The 19,858-nt window shown below is 47.0% G+C and overlaps 1 long non-coding RNA gene across 1 annotated transcript; it reads right to left on the bottom strand.

The window, feature by feature from the left end:
* Positions 1-3,978: 3,978 nt before the first annotated feature.
* Positions 3,979-9,855, bottom strand: LOC115659160. The gene is made up of 3 exons (XR_004002463.1): positions 9,652-9,855; positions 8,541-8,726; positions 3,979-4,897 (listed from the first exon to the last, which is right to left on the bottom strand). It is a non-coding gene; the product is annotated as an uncharacterized LOC115659160 (long non-coding RNA).
* Positions 9,856-19,858: the final 10,003 nt, after the last annotated feature.

The raw sequence follows: 19,858 nt of genomic DNA, 5'->3' as shown, positions 1-19,858 counted from the left end.
CATTTCAGTGTCTCAAACTCTGATATTTTTTCCAGAGTTGGGGGAATCTTTATAATTGTCCTGTTTCTTTTTTGGGGGTGGGGCTGGGGATTATTTCCCAAGGATAGGAGAGGATATCTGCTTTTCCGTATGCTTTCTTCTCTTGTCCTGGGGAGCAGAGGTTAATATTGGGTGTTTTGCTTGCGTATCATGTGCTACCGTTGTGTTTTCTTGCACAGAAAGCCACTCGAATCACTGAACCGATAAACTGCTTTGACACTACTAGAGTATTGACGTTTATAAGCTTTACACAGCTAGTCTGGAAATAGGCAGGGACTAACAGATTGGTTTTTATCAAATTCAGGGAAAGAATAAAGTTGGGATGTGTAACAGATACCTCAGTAAAATAAGCTGCAACAATAATCTATTCTCTTTCATTAGCTGGCTACAAGGATCAGCCATTCAGACTGTGAATACTAACCCTCTCCCTAGCCTGAGCTTGATACTAGCACTTGGCTTGATGCACATTTCGCTTAGATCCAGATATTCCTGCTGAGCTGCCAGGTTTTAGGGATAGGGGTATAGAAACCAGCACCAGATACAGGGTGGAGGGCTGGGAGTGGGAGCGTGTCTCCTCAGCTCCAGTCCATTTAACTAAGAATGTTGAAGATTGTATGGCACTCAGGGGTTTTGATATTGCAGGAAGGACTGTTCCTGGTGTGACGTGTTCCGTTTTGCAGTGTGTCTAATCATCGTGAAACTCCAGAGCAACTAGGGTCTCGCAACAAGCGGCCAAAAGGGCCCAGCTGGAGGCAAAGGCACAGTGGGCCAGCAGCAGCCACGCGCTCTGTTTTCAGAATGAAGTGGGTGCAGATGTGCTGTCTGGTTTCCAAACCAGGTCCGCATAGAGAGCCACCTCCTGTCTCTTAACATTCTATACCAGCGTGTTCTGGTAGTGCATGAAGATTGAAAGGATGGAGTCCAGCTCAGAAATAAACCTCAAACTGCACAGGTGGAGCTGTTAGCAATCGGCTCTTGGAACAAATGTGAATGTGTGTCACAGTCCTTTGGTTGCTGTGTATGATCTCCAAATGGATTCAGACCAGAAGACATTTTAACTGAATAGCAGCAGCCTTGCTACTAGTTTTGTTATCTATTTAAAAAAAAAAATGTGATAGCCTAGGCAGTGAATAAATACCTCAGACGTCTGCTTCCAACAAGTGTCTGTATATGTTGTTGTTGGGTTTTTCTATCTTATATGTTATCCAAATGTTTATATTCCAATAAACTTCTACCTCTTCATATGATGCCCCTGTAAATGTATTTTGTTCCATTGATTGGGATGGGAATCACTCCAGGTTTCTGGACTCAAGCTGACTTTTTAAACACAAACGGAAGGTGCAGTAGTTTTATGGGCCACCATGCCTATAACTTTGCAGCTAACAGCCTCCCATTATAGATCTGTGCATGGTAAGGGGCCAGATACCAGTAACAGTTTGTACTCCTATAACGCCTTTCATCAGAGGATCTCCAAGCACTTGGTAGACATTAAGCTTTGGAATCTTGAGCCAAATGAGTATTATCTGCATTTTACAGATGGCTAAACAAATATGCACAGACAATGTGACATGGCATAAGCCACACATACATAGTGGTAAAGCCAGGAATAGAACTTGAGTCCTGCCACTCGATTCCCAGCCCTAACCAGTAGACACACTCCATCCCAGTGTGAGATGGCCTCCTCTCAGAGAGAGAAAGATGGACATATGCATACAACAACCCACCCACCCCTAAATACCTACAGCAGTATATGCAAAAGCTGTGTATCAGGGTTCTTAGCACTTTTTCTATCTGGTTTTAGAGAATATTAGAGAGTTAAAACAAATTTGGTATTTTTTTTTTTTAACATAAAGTGATAGGAATTTAATCCTGGGTGGATTCCAGGTCCTAGATATACACTGACGAAAATCATATTATCCCTCTGCACCTGTTACTGTGGGGTAAATACCCCCAAAGACTAAAATGGAAGTAAACTACAAGCAATAACAACTGCACATACAGATCTGTAAGTGTCAAGGCTGATCTCTGAACCGATCTGCCAAGTTCTTTTTCATTTTCTTTGTGTGATAGTCCCCAGGTTTTGTGATTCGTCCTTCTATCTCATTCCAGTTCAGGGTTGGAACTTGTCATACATAAATGTTTCTATCCAGTCCTTTGGGAGATCCTCTTTGTGATGGTCCTCATGTCTCAGACTCACATGCTTATCAGGAATGATGGTCTCTGCTGCTGACAATGGAGTATGTGGATTGAAAGAGGATGCAGACTAGCTAGTGTCATGATAGTAGGGCACTTGAAAATGAATTGAGCAATATTTTTAAACTACTCCAATAAATTGAAAATTAACACAAAATTATCCCAATAAATTAATGAACAAATATTTGTTTTGTTAGTTTTTAATGTATTGGGGTAGCTTTATATGAGTTTTGCTCATACACACTTCTGAGTGGAATTTTATGAGATGACTTAAGTGGCATGTTGCTGGGCCACAGAGTGTTGCCTGTTTCAGAACTGGGCTTCAGTGTGCTGCAGAATTCTGCAATTTTTGGGTATCCTCCTCTACTTCTATGGCAGGGTTGGGAGGCTTAGATTTGTCAAGTGCTTGGGGATCCTTGGATGATCTGCAAGGTATTCTTAGATTGGCCCTGGAATCTCCTGGGGGGCAGTGAGCCAGAAAAGTGTCCGTTTGTGACACACGTAGTGTGAGAACTAGCTGTAGGTGGCAGGAACTAGTTTCCAAATCCCTTCAACTGTACTATTCAGTGGTTATAAGAACTTTTAATACTTCAGCTATTTTCTGGTTACACAGGAGACCGCAGAGTTGTTCTTCCAGTTGTTGAACCAGTTTGGCAGTTGGATGGAAACTGGTTCTGATTCCTTCACATCAGAGTCTGCCTGTCACCAGTGATGGCCTTGCTCTGGAAGTTGGCTCATTCTGGCACTTGGCACAAATATATAACTTCCACAATAGAAACCAGAGAAGGAAAATACCTCTTGGCTGCCATCTTATCTCCCCTACCCACCTTCCTATCTGGAGTGCTTTTCCTAGTTCACTTTTAAACGTCAAGCACTAGGCTTCCATTTCCCTTCGGGACACTATTCTACAGGCAAATAGATATTGGAGTTGAGAGATATTTTCCCACCATCCAGCTCAAATTCCCCCTTGCTCAGTTTCATCTCAGTACTCCTAGCTACAATCCTCTTAGACCACTCTCCAGGCTCCCTCCCCCTCCTTGGGAACTTTAGATACAAAATCCATCTTGGAGCAAGCATATTCCAAGACACTTCCTGCCATGTGAACCACATTGCTGCACTTAGTGGGAATAGGTGAGTAGCTCTTTCCTGGATCTCCCTCTGGACTCTGATCATCTGGGCCTAGCAGAAGTTCCAATTGCTTTCAGTTCTCATGTGTTACCACTAGATGGATGCAATGTCAGCGACCTGCTGTTGAAATATAGGCACTGCTGTGCTTCCTGGCTGGACAAGTGTTACTGAATATGGGAAATAAGGAGAAGGGTGGTGAAACATCCTCCTTAGGACATATAGAGCTGTGAGCCACTGTGGTACCCCTCTGCCTTAGCCGAGAGCGAGAGCTTTGCTGCTGCTAAGCTGCGTGTCAGTTCTCTGACCTGCCAGCTTGTCGAGACTCTGCCAGTCTGAACCTTGCCTTGCAGGTAACAATCTGTGAACCCCAGGTCCCGAGTTCACCAGAGATATTTCCCTGCAGTGTCCAGTTCCATTTGCTGGACACTCACAGAAATTATGAAGTTCTCTGCCTCCAAAAAGACAGTGCACACACCTGCTGGAGATGCACACTTTGCTTCAGCATAACAGCAGTGAGATGATTTTTAGAAAAAGCTAAGAAAATTTTTTTTTTTATAAACAAAGAACAGAGATTTAAGTGATACTAAGCAAAAGTAAAAGAGGCAGGTCTGATTACAGACAAAACAAAACACACTTTCTAGTAACTAACACTTTATTTTAGCAAGTTACAGTCATTGCGTAAGCAGTTTTCTTACAGGAAGTTACCAACATACCTGGCCCTTCGAACTCACCAGGGGATCCAACTTTCACAGGCTCGAAGAGTGTTGTTCCTTCTATCCCCACATTCATGGGGAACTAATGTCGTTTTGCACCCCTTATATTACTCACGTCTGTTGTCTCTGCCTGAAGAACCAGGAAGGCTTCCTAGGGGGCAGATTTTATCAGCTGATGTGATTGTTGAAGGGTTTTCTCCCCCAATTGTTTAGCTTGATGGCTTTGTTTACCTTAGATGTAAATGTACTTTCATTGCCTGCAATGAAGCCAGTCAGACAGGTAAATAAATCCACATTCCCTTGTCTAGGGGGGACTGAGTTTCCGCACTGCTCCCAAACACATTTTAAGAATGCATTTTCAGCACATCTGTAACTCTATACACACCCCATACACACATCAGTATGTGAGACAAGGCAGGCTGCTGACCACTTGAAGCAGTGCTCTACGCACACCAGAAACCTCTCTGAGCATACCTATAATACTCCTCTCTCATGTCTTTCAGGAAAGTCTAATTCCAGGGCAGCATCTTGCTGCACCCAAGCTAAATCTACTGATTTGGATGGTTGGAGAAGTCAAGAGGTGCAGTGTCAGGCGACTGACCTGTTCCTCATTTTCCCCAGATCTGCTTCTTTTCCTTACCTCTTAATTAAGGCAGGATGGACATAGTTCAAGAGAAAGGAGGCTCTGAGCATTTGGCTGGGGCAGTGGCATTCGCTTTCTGACCTGAGCTCTTGCATAGTGTTGCTGTTAGATGTTTGCTCCCTGCTGCTCCGAGTGGCGGGCGAAGTGACTGTCAATAGAAGGTGGTCAAGCACTTTGGGATCTGTGAATGGAAGATGCTGTGTAAAGGTCACTCCTCCCCCATCAGCGTTAGGGCAGGTGCACATTGAGCTCAAACTCTGCATCCTTGAACTAAAGTTATCTATGCAGGTTCTGATACTGGGCCCATCATAGTGACTATGAAACCCAAATGTCTGTCAAGGTCTGTAGTATCACCAAACTATGGGAGAAAAGAAGTGTTTGCCCCACTTTACAGCTGGGGAACTGTGGCACAGAGATACTAAGTGACTTGCCTGAGATCACACAAGAAACCTGGCTCTCTCCTGAGTTCCAGTCCAGTTGTAAATCCACCTGATGACTGAAGGGCTCAGCCTGCCCGTGGATGAGGCTGGGGAAGCATTTGCAGCTTGGTAACTAGTAAGGACATGAGGATTGTTGGGGAGATGGACTCCTGGTTCCACGGGTACCTATTTCAGCAGGAGCCCAAGATGTCGTTGAATGCTCTGCCCTACCTCAGCCCAGAATGGCTCTCCTGTCTTCATCCCAACAAGCTTTGCCCTCCTGTCCCCTCCCACCAAGAATCCAGAGCTCATCTGAACTCTGCCAGAAGCACCCCGCAACAAAGTGCTTCATGCCAGTTTTCCTCTCTCCTGTGCCAGAGGCTATCCTTGCATCTCCCCTGCTGCCCTTAGGATGGAGCAGCCTGTCCTTCCCTGGGATCAGAGGGGAGTAAACAGGTGGAATTTTCCATCTGTTTGCTCAGCTCTGCCAGCCTGGAGCAGTTCCTGGCCTCTGTATATCAGACAAGTGCAGATTGCCAGAGCTCTCCGCCGCTGCCAGACTCACTTCCTCTCTGCCATCCCAGCCTCTCAGAGCGACTGAAAGCAAAGACCTCCCACTCCTTTCCCCCCCATCCCTGTCCCGCACAGGAGTGTCCTTTGGTGGCTTCATTTTGTTCCTTTCAAACTTTTAAAGCTTTGTCTCGCTCGCCAACAGAAACTGGTCCAATAAAAGAGATTACCTCTTCTCTCCCTCCCCCCCACTTGTCTCTCCAATATCCTGGGACCGACGTGGTTACAACACTGCATACAGACTTCTTCATGTCAGCCTTTCCGGGGTCACCTCAGGACTTGTCAGTTCTCACTGCTCACCTCAAAAGCCAGAGTGATGAAGCAGGTAAGGTGGACTTGGGAAGCAAGAGTGAACAACCACCCTTCTGTGCAAAGGGTTGGTGTTTGGCTGGCAGTAGCCTTCACGTATGAGCAGGGATGACTGCCTGTGCTTGAATCTGAAGTAGGAGCTGTCGCGCTGGTGCAGCAGCAGGGATCAGAGAGGAGTTCATTGGAACCCTAGCTAACTAATGTGGAGGAGTCCTAGTATCTTAAAAGAGGCACTTATTGTTGGCATCTGTAGCTGGGGTGTGGATAGCCATCTAGAAAGCAGAATCAGAGGCATCCCTGAGGGGACAGGATTAAAGAACTAGGATATTGTAGTGAAGCTGCTGTGTTGTCTTCAGAGATTATAGATGGGGCTGCTGCATATTATTAAGGACACCTGACATTTTCCATTATAAACCCCTGTTTTGAGTTGCTTGTTGTTTTGCTAAAGGATCACCATTTGGGCTGAAATTTTTCATGCTGAGTGTCTGGCTGATTTTCTGTGGGAAATTTCAGTGAAAATGGGTCTGCCATTTCCAATGATGAGGCTAGGGGAAAAATAAGGGGTTTTGCCTTTTTTTTTTTAATAAAAGCAGGGTTTTGCATGGGTGTAATTTCCTATGTTAAAAGAACACTGTTAAGGCTGCAAAATAAAGCACTGACTAATTAGGAAATGCCAAAATTAAGGTTGTCTATGCAATCTTAATCCAGCCCCCTTGTGTGTGTGCATTATTGTGCATTCTTTAATTGCATGACCACATACTGTTTTTTCCACAGGACCCCTGCCTAATTCAGTGCACAGGATGGGGACCTGCTCGAGGGATGCATCAGGGTTATGTAGCAAAGGAGGCTGTTGACTACAAGAACCTGTTTTGTCTGTTGCAGAAGTCGGCAGGGGCATAGTGAATGAGACAGGGGGCTGCAGGAAGAGAAAAGGTGCTTGTATGGTTAAGGGAGTTGAATGCTGCCTTGGAGAGCTGGATTCTGTCCTTGCCTCTGCCACGGAGTTCCTGTGTGATTCTTGAGCAAGTCATTGAAACCATACTTCACAGGTGGTGGTCACTCGTGTATTCCTCATTCTCTGGGTACTTGACTTGCTACCCATGGGTCTGATTTTCTTGACTTGCTACCCAGGGGTCTGGGCACTCTTGACCACAGCTGAAGTCAATGGAAGCTGTGTGGTGAACATATCAAGTGCTATAGAAAGTTAAGGACTCTAAAAATCAGGGCCTAGGTGTCTCAAATTGGGCACCCAAAGTTAGTGGAAGCTTCTGACTTTAATCTCTCTGGGTCTCCATTCCCCATAACAACCACCCCTCACCTCACAGGGGTGTTGTGAAGCACTCAGGTACTATAGTAATGAGTGCCAGAGAAAAGCCCTTGAGGAAATTAATAATTCTGCCTTCAGAGCAGCATGCAATAAATAGTGGACACCAAATAAGGCCTGGTGCCACACAGGTGCAGTAAAGATAAAGCAAAATACTGGAATGTTGCTCATTCAGTTAGCACCATCCATTCTGGGTACTGAAAGAGGCTGGAAAAAATAGCGTGGGATCATATATATTATAGATTATTATAATGCACAAGGGGCCGTGGGGAATTAAGGTTGCACAGGCAACTTTAATTCTGCCTTTACTAATTTTTGAGGGCAGCAAGCAGTCTCAGTCATGTTTTTTCTGACATAATTTGTTTGTGTGTAATGTGTATGGCGTGATAGTGCTGCGTTACACAGGCCCATGGATTTTTGTGGTCTGGGCCCTACTGTGTAAGAAAAGAGCCTATTAAAAAAGGTCAGTACAAGTGCTACTCAGGTGACAGGATACAGGCACGAGACAGCTTGGTTTAGCTCTTCAGAGGAGACAAAGTGGCGGAGGGAAGAGGATTGCAATCTTACCATCTCTAGGATTGACAATGTGCCAGCTAGTGTCTGGTATGTTTTTAATCCAAATCAATACTTTCAAGGTTACAATAGAAAGGAAGGGATAGTACAGTAACCCAAGATGCGAGGACTAGAGTGGGGAGCTGGAGGTGGAACAAAAGTCAGTATTGTTTAACAGAGCCATTAGTAATAGTCTTTAGCCACTTTTCTGCTGTAGAAGTCAATGCACGTTACAGAGCTGGGCTGCACTTCGCTCTCCCTGTTTTACAGATGGGGATATTGAGGCACAGAGGGGTTAAAGCTGGGATTTTCAAAGGATCTAAGGAGAATTAGGTGCCCAACTCCCTTAGACTGGGATTTTCAAAGGCACCTAAGGGACTCATCCGAGAAAACAAAGCGAGTCAGTGTCAGAGCTGGGAACAGAACACAGGTCTGGTGCCCTCCCATCTAGACCCTGCAAGCAGTGGGACAAAAGGTTAAAGCAGCAGCATAGCCAAGCGTCAAGGACGGGAGATAAAGGAGAGGTGGGGATGATGTAGGAAGTCAGACTGGATGACTGAAGTGTAACTTTTTTAACCCTATTGTGGGTGGACCCAAGTTATAACCTGCTCCTTCGGGGCCCTCGCCTCCTAAGTCAGATAAAACCTCACCTTGGAATCCATGGTAAGGGCGGTGCAGGATCAGACTGAGTTAAAGAAACCACTGTGGACTTCAACAATGGCAGCCTGGTCTATCAGTAACTTCATCCTTGTGCCACCCAGCCTGTCACAGGGATCTGGAATGACCTGCCAGTTCTTTGACTGCTGCTTTTAAATGTTCATTTGTTTGAGGTGGTTCTGTTAGGGGGAAAAAGTCTCTAATGGCATCATGGGCTTCTATGTTTAGTGTCTCTTGTTAATTTCAGGTCAACAGTGCTTTGTTTACTAGCAAAGTGGGATCTAAACATTGAATAGTGGGCTTGATGCGTTAACGATTGGGTGAGGGTCTCTGGCCTGTGCTATGCAGAACGTCAGACTAGATTATCGGAATGGTCCCTCCTGGCCATGAAAGCTCTGCATCTAAGTTGGGTTGTTTTCTGGCTCACGCATCACTAGCAACATCAGTTCTGCAACTGGGCCTTGCTTAACAAATCTATGATGATACAGGAGCTGGGATAGAATCCAGCTTCCTTCTTTATAGGCTTCCTGGCTCTGCAGGGCTAATGGGAGGAAAAGGGAGCAGGAGCTTATTTTCTGGTTACATGAAGAAAGCAGATTTGCTGAGTAGAAAGGGACCATTTTTATAGTCCTTTCTCAGGGTTGCACTGCACTCTGTGTGGTTTTTAATCTCCTCCACCCCCAGATCCCCTAGTGTGTAGAGGTGTGTAGAAGTCCGCTGTTGGGAGAGGGGGTTCACCCCCCTCTGGGGCAGCTGGGAGCCAGGCCGCCTCACTACCTGCGGTGACAACAGCAGTTCCGGGCCCAGACCCTCAGGCAGGGGCTGAGCAAGCAGTTCAGTCTATACAAGATAAGAGGCCCAAGCTTCTGGGCCTGAGCGTTGGGGCAAAGGGGGAGACTGCCACCCGTGAGTGGGGTTGCAGGGAGGATGCAGGCCCGCGCACTCCTCTGCGTCCCAGCCCATGGCCCTAACAGCGGCAGGCAACTTGCTGCTGTGTCAGTGGGGATCCAGGCCGCAACACACTGACATTGGCTCTGGCTCTGCTGCAGCCAGACTAGAGTCACCTGCCTCCAGGCTACTTCCCGACTCCCCCTCGGGGCTTACCTGGATCTTGGGGTCATCCTCCGCAGGGTCCAGACGCATGGGTTCATCCCAGCCGGGGCTGGAGGGGAGCTCTGGCAGCTCCTCTGGACTATGAGCACGGGGAAGTTCGCGCCACTCTGGGTGGCTACCCTGGGTTGCAGGAGTCTGCCAATCCCAAGCGCCCGGAGGAATGTCCACTCGCTCCAGCCCCTGGGGCCTCACTGAGCTCGGAGGGCCCGCTTTTATACTTCCGGGTCGGCACTTGACCCTTTGTGGGGCGGGCTCGGAGCTCTTTAGCTCCACCCAGTCCGGCCTCCAGCTGGGCTCTTCATCCTCAGGGGCAGCTGGGAGCCAGGCAACCTCACTACAAGGTGCAAAAAGGCATTTCTTTTTTTCTTAATCCTGTTGCACTCATCATTCTGCATCTTTTAACAACGAATCAGTGGAACCTGGGCTATCTGGCACATCCCTCTGCAGTTTAACTGGCCATTTCCTTGGCTTGTTTTACACACTGTGCTCAACTCTTTGATTCAGTGTTGGGTAAAGTTTTAATGCACATAAGCATTTACCAGACACTTCACTTTACTGCATTCAGTGCAGGATGCCACTTTCTGCCTGTTGATGCACATGGGGTGTTGCAATGTGCAATGTTACACATGTGGTGTATGCAATCCTGTACCTGACCCACTTGGTGTATTCAGTATCAGAGGGGAGCCATGTTAGTCTGGGATTTGTAAAAGCAGCAAAGAGTCCTATGGCACCTTATAGACTAACAGACATATTGGCGCATGAGCTTTTGTGGGTGAATACCCACTTTGTCAGATGCTTGGTGTATTCAGTTCCTCTTCCTCTCCATCTTGTTAGCTTTGGGCAGACAGGTCGGAGGGCTTGTCTATACAGAGGGCTATTCTGGAATAGTTTACTTGGCAATAGCTATTCCGGTCAATTTTCCCATGTAGCCAACTCCTTACCCTAGTATCCTCTGGGGACTAGAATCAGTCCTGGAAAGAATTGTATGTACTTATGCAAGGGCTGAATTTAGCCTTCAGTCCACTCAACCTATAGCAATTCTCTCCATTAGCAGCAGTGCACACTGTGATTGGGCAGGAGAGGTGGCTTTGGTGGTTACTTATGTACTTGTGTATAGCTGGAAAGCTGTTAGAATGGGAGGAGATTCTAACCCCTATGCCACCGATGCGTCTTTCCCATTATCTCTAGTGATCAGCACTGATATACAGCACAAACAGCAAGGGAATCCACACCAGGCATATTCTGGCTCTCCTGGCTCATATTCCCAGAGCTTGAAAGCCCTGGGTATTAACTTCTGTGGTCTCCACTGCAATAGAATACCTTGCACATCACTGATCCCACCTCCACCCCCTTCACCTTCATAATACAGGCCATTCACTGTTCAGCCAAGCAGGAACTCAGTCTTCAAAAGCTGCTTGGTCTCCTCACAAATAACAAAAGAGCTAAAGAGCTCTGTGCAGATGAAAAGGCCTGCATGTTAAAACCCTGACTCAGCACAGTCCCATAGTATAAGATGCTGCTTTTTCCCTCCTCTCTCCTAATATTAAGATCCCCTGAGTCGGCCTTAGACCAATCTCAGCCTCTAACAATGCTTTGTCCAGAATCAGACTCCGCTTAGCTCCTCACTTAGGGCCTAATTCAAAGTTTATAAAAGTCCGTGGGAGTCTTTCCATTGACTTCAGTGGGGTTTTGGATCAAGGTGCTTAGCGCACTTACTGTATCCACCATTTCTCCTGTAGTGTGGACTTTCTCTGGCCTCTCTCAGTTGATGGCACCACGGCAGCTGGCCTTCACCAGGCAGCCCAACTAGTTTACTAAATGGGGATTCGGGTGCCTTACAAAATTGATGATTGAGCTACTGAGTTGAATGGCGCAGCTCACACCTTTTTCAGAGCTTTTGTTTCAGGCTGTCTGCAAACTCGGGCAGATATTGCTGCATTAGTTTATAGCTTATGTTCTGAGGGCTTTTTCATATAAAATGTTCTAAAACTCCTAGGTGAGTTAGGAGCTGAAGTTTCATTTTCAAAGGTGATGTGGACACTTAGGAGCCTAACTCTCATTGTGCTTTCAATGGAATTTAGCCTCCTAAATCACTTAGGTCAAAACTTTACCCATAGTTACTCTCTTCTTTAAATGAGATTGGATTCTGGAAGAAAATTCTGTAGCAGCTTCAGAAAGGCGGGCAGCCATGCATGCATGGAATTTGCATGGCCAAGTGATCACTTTATATACAGAGCTCTGTTTACTGTCATTATCTGATGATCAGCCCAGTGGAGTGTCCACTTCTCAAAATGCGCCACAATTAGCACTGTCTCCCTTGTTAGCCATCTCAGCCAAGAATCAGGGAGGTTCACTGGATCCTGGTGGCAGATGTCCCGTCTCAGGGATGAGACATTTTTGACAGACCATTGTGGGGGAATCTTGCACAGCTGTTGCCTGGTATAAACCTAGAGAACTTCAGTTTCCAGGGCTATTAATCCAGGACTGAGTGAAGAAGCAAACAATGGGATTCAGTGTCATGATGATGCTATTATTATGCCCTGCATGACAAAAACAAATAGGTGGAAAGCTTATGCCAGATGGATTCAGCTGAGTGCCAGTCCCATCTTGAATTAACTAGTTCATTGCCATCCTTTCTTCTCTGCAGCTTCTCTCGCATTGGCCAATAAGGTCTGTAATAATCGGACACTTTCCCACCTGCATCCTGCCAAGTTGGTCCTCATATTCAGGGCACTTTAAGTGAGTTTGGGCTAGGGGCATGTGTGAGAAAAGACATTGAATCCGTGGTCACTCTTGATGCTTGCAGGAGTGAGTTTCATAGTCTAGGTCCAGCTCCTGGGACAGATCTGTCTTGTGCACGCACAAGCCTACCCTTTTACCTACAAAATCTCCACCAAGCATTCTCAAAACTACAATACCCACACGAGGAAATAAGGAAACAGATCAATAGAGCCAGACGTGTACCCAGAAGCCTCCTACTGCAAAACAAATCCAAGAAAGAAACCAACAGGACTTCACTGACATCACATACAGTCCCCAGCTAAAACCTCTCCAACGCATCATCAGGGATCTACAACTCATCCTGGACAATGATCCCACACTTTCACGGGCCCTGGGTGGCAAGCCAGTCCTCGCCCACAGGCAACCTGCCAACCTGAAACATATTCTCACCAGTAACTGCACACCACACCATAGTAACTCTAGCTCAGGAACCAATCCATGCAACAAACCTCGATGCCAACTCTGCCCACATATCTACACCAGCGACACCATCACAGGACCTAACCAGATCAGCCACACCATCACTGGTTCATTCACCTGCACATCCACCAATGTAATATATGCCAGCAATGCCCCTCTGCTATGTACATCAGCCAAACTGGACAGTCGCTACGGAAAAGGATAAACGGACACAAAGCAGATATTAGGAATGGCAATATACAAAAACCTGTAGGAGAACACTTCAGCCTCCCTGGCCACACTATAGCAGACCTTAAGGTGGCCATCCTGCAGCAAAAAGCTTCAGGACCAGACTTCAAAGAGAAACTGCTGAACTTCAGTTCATCTGCAAATTTGACACCATCAGCTCAGGATTAAACAAAGACTGTGAATGGCTTGCCAATTACAAAACCAGTTTCTCCTCCCTTGGTTTTCACACCTCAACTGCTAGAACAGGGTCTCATCCTCCCTGATTGAACTACCTTATTATCTCTAGCTTGCCTGCATATATATACCTGCCCCTGGAAATTTCCACTACATGCATCTGACGAAGTGGGTATTCACCCACGAAAGCTCATGCTCCAAAACGTCTGTTAGTCTATAAGGTGCCACAGGATTCTTTGCTGCTTTTACAGATCCAGACTAACACGGCTACCCCTCTGATACTTTTTGGGTTGGTTGCTCTACTGGAATGTTGCTTACTGGGAGGCGTGTGGCCACGAATGGAGAGGCAGTTTCCAAGAGCTGATCCCAGGGAGGGCTTGGACTGTCAAGACAAAGGGCTCTGTATCCAACAAAAGAGAGTCTGCGCAGAAAGAGGAATCCCAAAGTTGACCTCGCTAGCTGGATGGGCCATTGGATGTTGTATTTTCAAGGGTGCGTGGCCACATTTCCAGAAGTGAGTGTCAGTCACCAATGCATGGATAATGGTGGTCAGGTGTATGTCTGTGGGACGAGGTGCGATCTCCTGACCAGGAACGTACAGATGGAAGTGGGGGTGCTTTTAAGCAATGAGGGGTGCAGTTTCCCTCCTTCTGATTTTCCTTTCATCATTCAGCAGTGCTTCCCATATGGTAAGTGCTATCCTGATTCTACAGAGGGGGAAACTGAGGCACAAAACTCTCATGATTGTCCAAAGTGTCTCAAGCCTGGGGCAGAGCCATGACTAGATAGATTGAAGGAGTTCCTGACTCCCAGTGTTGTGCTCATTCCTACAGAACACATTGTGACACACTTAGGCTTGCAGATCTCGGCAATAGTATTCACAGTTAAAGCCTCCCCCCAAATCCTCCACAGAGTGTTTCAAATCCAAGCCCAAGATGAGTGACGGACCAGTACTGATAGCTCCATTGCAAATAAAGAGTATGAATAATCTGTGTGGTCTAATTCGACCCCTCTCAGGAAATGCTGCTTTTGCTGATCATGTCCATGCTGTGGGCCCAGAGATCATGTCTGGAAGGCGGCTGATGCCAGCAAGCAAAATCCTTCCTAAATGAGCCGGATTTCTGCCACTTCCTCTAATCCTGCTTGCTGCTCCCTCAGCTCTCAGCCTCTTTCAGCTTTGTTTTATCTCATTGCCACAGAGCAGAGCGAGCTCTAGGGGTGGCAGGAGTAGTGGGGGAGGGGAATGCTTTGCTTTCTAGCACTTTGCACTAGAGTGAAGAGAGACCCAGATCCTCAAAGGTATTTAGGCTCCTAACTATCACTGAAATCAATGGGCATTAGGAGCCTGAATACTTCTGAGGATCTAGGCCAGAGTTCCCAGCAGTGTTTGGGAAAATCAGTTCCAGGATGGTACCCCAGAAAGACACAACCAACACCCATTCCTTAGGGCTTGGAGCCTCATGCCCCAGAGCTGGGATTGTCGGGGGGGGGGGGGGAATCAGGCAGAGGTACAGACTTGTACTGCCAGCAGCTGTGTTTAAAGAAGGTGTCTGGCTAGCGCAGTTTTCGTGTGTAATTCCTACCTCAGCGAGGCCCAGTTCATTCGTGTGTGCTTTGAGATCCTTATGTGAAAAGATAAAACTATTCCTACTAGCAGGACAGGAGCTAGACGTAATTCCCTGACGTGCAGACAGGGATATTTTTTCTCACTTGTGATGTGTGGTATAAAGCCAGCCTTTCCATCTCATTAGAGCAGCTTTGCTGGAGGGCTGTGCCCAGCATGGTACAGTGCACAGAGCATGGGGAGGGAGTCAGGCCACCTGGGTTCCATTTAATGCCTTGGTTTCCCTATCTGTCAAACAGGGCTAATGCTTTGAGATCTACAGACTAGAAGTGCTATCTAGGCATTAAGTGTGGCCATTTATTGAATGTGGCTCCATTTTGAGCTACAGAAAGGACTTTAATTGCACCCTCAAAGTACTCTAAGGAATTGAATGGTCAAGGTTCTAATACCATTCAGGATCACAGCTATTGCCCTGTGGAACCATGTTGTGTCTGGGTTGGAAGACGGCTACTTGAATCACAGTTAGAGTGTAGCTGGGCCCATCCCCTGCCTTGGCTCGTTATCTACTGTGTGATTTGGCGAACGTGGTTGCTGCTTTATTAAAGGTCTTGTTTCATACTGGCCATGTGTGGCCTTCCATCTGAGGGTCTCAATCACGTCACTACAGATTAAGCCCCTTCATGCACCCCTGAGGTAGGCAGATATTATCCGCAGGGAAGGACACTGAATCTTAGAGAAAGAAAGTGACTCAAAGGCCTGGTCTACACTGGGGTGGGGGTGGGGTGGGGTGGGGTGGGGATTGATCTAAGATACGCAACTTCAGCTATGAGACTAGCATAGCTGAAGTTGACGTATCTTAGAGTGACTTAGATTGACTTACTTCGCATCCTTCTGGTGCAGGATCAACGGCCGCCGCTCCCCCGTGGACTCCGCTTCCACCTCTCGCCCTGGTGGAGTTCCGGAGTCGACGGGGAGTGTGTTTGGGGATCGATGTACATCGATCCCTGATAGATCAATCACTACCCGCTGATTCGGCGGGTGGTGTAGACATACTCTGAGTGATTCGGGGCAGACATGCGACTAGAACCCCTGCATCCTGACACTCACTGCATGGCTTTAACTACCAGACAGTGCTTCCTGCTGTGTTAAACTTGAACAGGATGGGGCACTGGGAGGGCTCCAAGCTGACTTCAGGCAAAGAGACGAGGAAGTTCTATTGGCAGTATCAGATGAAGAATGTCAAATGTTTATTATAGCTACAACTCTGTAGCCCAAATAAATATTGGTCCCAATACTTTCTCTCTCTGCCATCTAGCGAACTTTGAGGGAATAAAACAGGGAAAGAGGCATTATGAAGAGCAAGGAACAAGGCTGATTGCAAAAGGTTTGGCTCGGGGACCTAGCATTGTAGAAAGAGAGGGCCAGATTCTCAGCTAGTATAATCATCAGCAGCCTCTGCCACTTTACACCAGCTAGGGATCTGGCCCAGAATACTTGGAATCTGTTAGCACCCATTGTCCATTTGTTTCCAGTGACTGCGATTTCTGGAGCCATTCGTTCCAACCTCCAGGGCAAGATAAAGTCAGAGGCATAATTCTTTTGTCTGTGCTTAAAGTGCAGGACCTTTCGGTATCTGTCTCACAGAGGTTAGTGGTGTCCTGAGGTGATAGGCTGTCGTGCCATGAGTGGATTGCTGCTGCCACTGTCCACCCGTCTTGCTCTCATGGAGGTGACGTAGGGATATCGCTGTGATTCTTCAGTGTTTTGAAAACAGTGATTTAGCTGAGGACACGGCTACCGAGGCAGCTGGAGAGACCACAGGGAAATGAGGCAAACCTCCCAGCCCATTTACTGGAGCAGTCTCAGTTCCCACTATCAAGGCAGGTGGGACAAGAATTAATAATGAACAAAGCATGTTAATCAGTATCCAGGGCATTATCGTCAATTCTCAGTGAAACAAAACTAAACCAGTGCAGGTCTATGGGGTATCGCCAGCTCTGCTTAACTGTGTTAGCACTGCTTCAGATAGCAGGTACACAGCACTCCGCGAGCTTTCAGCTCTGTACATGATCTGCCCTTGATCTTGAGGTTATAGCTGGAGCCTGGGAACCAGGTGCTCCTGAGTCCTAGTCCTGGCTCTTGTCCCTGACTCGCTGTGTGACTTTGGCTGAGTCACCTAATCGCTCTGCATCAGCGTCCCATTGGTAAAACTTCAGTTTGCTGTCCATGTGCAGCTAACTGACAGGCAGCTTTGCTGTGAAAGGGCTAATCAGCCAATCTGCTGCAAATTGGTAAGGGGAAGTGGGTCTGATGGAGGTTTTCTAGCCAGACTCATAAGGTTCATAGTTGCTGAAGAAGGGCTCTGAATTAGGGTTGCCAACTTTTTAATTGCACAAAACCGAATGCCCTGGCCCCACTCTTGCCCTAAGACCCTGCCCTGCCCCTTTTCTGAGGCCTTATCCCCCCCACTCACTCCACCCTCCCTTCCTCCGTTGCTCACTCTCTCCCACACTCAGTCACTTTCACTGGACTGGGGCAGGGGATGTGGGTGTGGGAGGGGGTGAGGGAGGGGGTGAGGGCTCCAGGGTAGGGCCAGAAATGAGGGGTTCAGGGTGCTGGACTCTGGCTGGGGGTGCAGGCTCTGGGCTGAGGCCAGGGATGGGGATTTGGGGTGCAGCAGGGGGCTCTGGGCTGGGGCAGAGGGGTTTGGAGTGAGGGTGGGGGTTCTTACCTGGGGCAGGGGGTTGGGGTGTGGGATATTAGAGGGTGCGAGAGGGTGTTCCAACCTGGGGCAGGGGGTTCAGGGTGCGGGCTCTTGCCCGGCGGCACTTACCTCAGGCGGCTCCCCGTAGGCAGCACAGGGAGCTAAGGCAGGCTCCCTGCCTGCCCTAGCTCCATGCTGCTTCCTGAAGCAGATGGCATGTCCGGCCCCTAGATGGAGGTGTGGCCAGGTGGCACTGTACAGTTCCCAGCCAATAGGAGCTGTGGAGCTGGCGCTTGGGGCAGAGGCAGCGCATGGAGCTTCCCTGGCTGCCCCTGCACCTAGAGGCCAGACATACCGGGCCCTTCCAGGGATCTGTGCAGAGTCAGGGCAGTCCTGCTGTGCTGCTGACCGGACTTTTAACAGCCCAGTCAGCAGTGCTGACCGGAGCCACCAGCATCCCTTTTCGACCAGGGGTTCCAGTCGAAAACCAGACCCCTGAAAACCCTACCCTGAATCAGAGAGGCCTCTGCTTTGGTGGCACTTGAGAAATGCATTGACCTGGAGTCTTACTCAAATTCAGAGAACCGAAGGGACCTGATTCTGCATCAGTGAAGTCAATGGGAATTGCATTGGGAAATTTAACAGAGCAGGCATGTAGCCAGAGTGCCTGGTTATGGAATTTATCTGTGCTATCTGAAATGCATTGCAATGCAGCTCTGAAGTCCTGGAGTCTGAAGATCATCCAATGCATTTTCTTTTCAAGAAAAAAACACGTATGAAACTCTATTAAAACAAACAAACAAACTTGTTAATAGAACATTAAGGTTGCACAGGTAAGGATTTAAAAATCAGGAAATGGTTGAGGTAATACATGTGTAACCTTAACTCTGCCCCCTTGTGCCACTGCTTCTATGATACCACCTTTCAATTACATGATCATGTGTTATACCTAATTTTTCCTGATACGTTAGATTCACAAGTGTAGCATGTTGTAGTGCTATGTAGTATTCTGTGTGCCCTACTTGGAGTCCATGAAATTCACATATATGAAGAATACACACAAAATCATATATACCCAGAATACCATAGATTAAACATCGTAGCACAGATATTCTGAGCTACATCAGTGATGGGTCTGTTTAAGTACCTAGCTAGCATAATACTGCCATCTTGCTGGAATATAGATAGGCTAATTAAATTCACAGCTAAGTTAACTTCTTAATTAGTTGTTGAAAATAAAATGTACAGCAGAGATAAGGACTCTAAAGATATAGAGACAATAAAGATGTATGTAAAAAAGAATTAAACAATAAAAGTATGCTGGGCCATTATGACAATGAAAGGAATTAAAACTTTGCAAGACGCAGCATGTATTGTGAAAACTGTTGTACTGTATTGTGTTGTTTGAGAACTGCACGATAATATGGTTTAATGCTATTGCAAGAATACATATGCCCAAGGGGGCAGAGTTAAGATTCCACATGCAACCTTGTCTTGGACGCTTCTGAACTTTGGTCTGATTAGGTGTGTGACCGTTCCAGTGAGATATTTGATAGGGTGGAATCCATTTGCCCTCAAAAATAATGTGGCTCAAGGGTGAAGACTGAGGGGTTTTTGGCATGTCTGTAGGGAGGGAGAGCAAATACAGAACCACTAGAGGTCTGGGTTGATCTGTTTGAGCTCAGGGATATGGATAGGGTAGTGGAGATCTGGGAATGGTGTGTGTGCATGGTTAAGAAAGAGACAGGGTTAAGACTGGGATATTGGGTGAGGGGAGAGGGATGCAGATCCATAGGAAAGATCCACTGTTAGAATACATTGTCCAGTTCTGGTGTCCACAATTCAAGAAGGAAGTTAATACATTGGGGGGGGGAGGTTCAGAGAAGAGCCACGAGAATGATTAAAGGGTTGGAAAATCTGCCTTGTAGTGAAACAATCAGGGAGCTCAATCCATAACCAAGAGAAGGTTAAGGGGTGACTTGATCACAGTTTATAAGTACCTACATGGGGAACAAAACTTTAATAAAGGGCTCTTCAGTCTAGCAGACAAAAGCACAACACATCTAATGGCTGGAAGTTGAAGCTAGACAAATTAAGATGCACATTTTTAACAGTGAGGGTAACTATCCGTTGGAACAATGTACCAAGGGCTGTGGTGGATTCTCCATTGCTGGCAATTTTTAAGTCAAGACTGGATGTTTTTCTAAAAGATCTACTCTGGTTCCAACTGGAATGAATCCCGGAATGTCCTGTAAACTGTGTTATGCAGGAGGTCAGACTAGAGGATCACAGTGGTCCCATCTGGGATCTATAAAAGGTCCAGGAGG

The sequence above is a fragment of the Gopherus evgoodei genome, chromosome 10 (assembly GCF_007399415.2).
Source record: "Gopherus evgoodei ecotype Sinaloan lineage chromosome 10, rGopEvg1_v1.p, whole genome shotgun sequence".
In the NCBI taxonomy this organism is placed as follows: Eukaryota; Metazoa; Chordata; order Testudines; family Testudinidae; genus Gopherus; species Gopherus evgoodei.
This window is presented reverse-complemented; position numbering and strand designations above follow the sequence as displayed.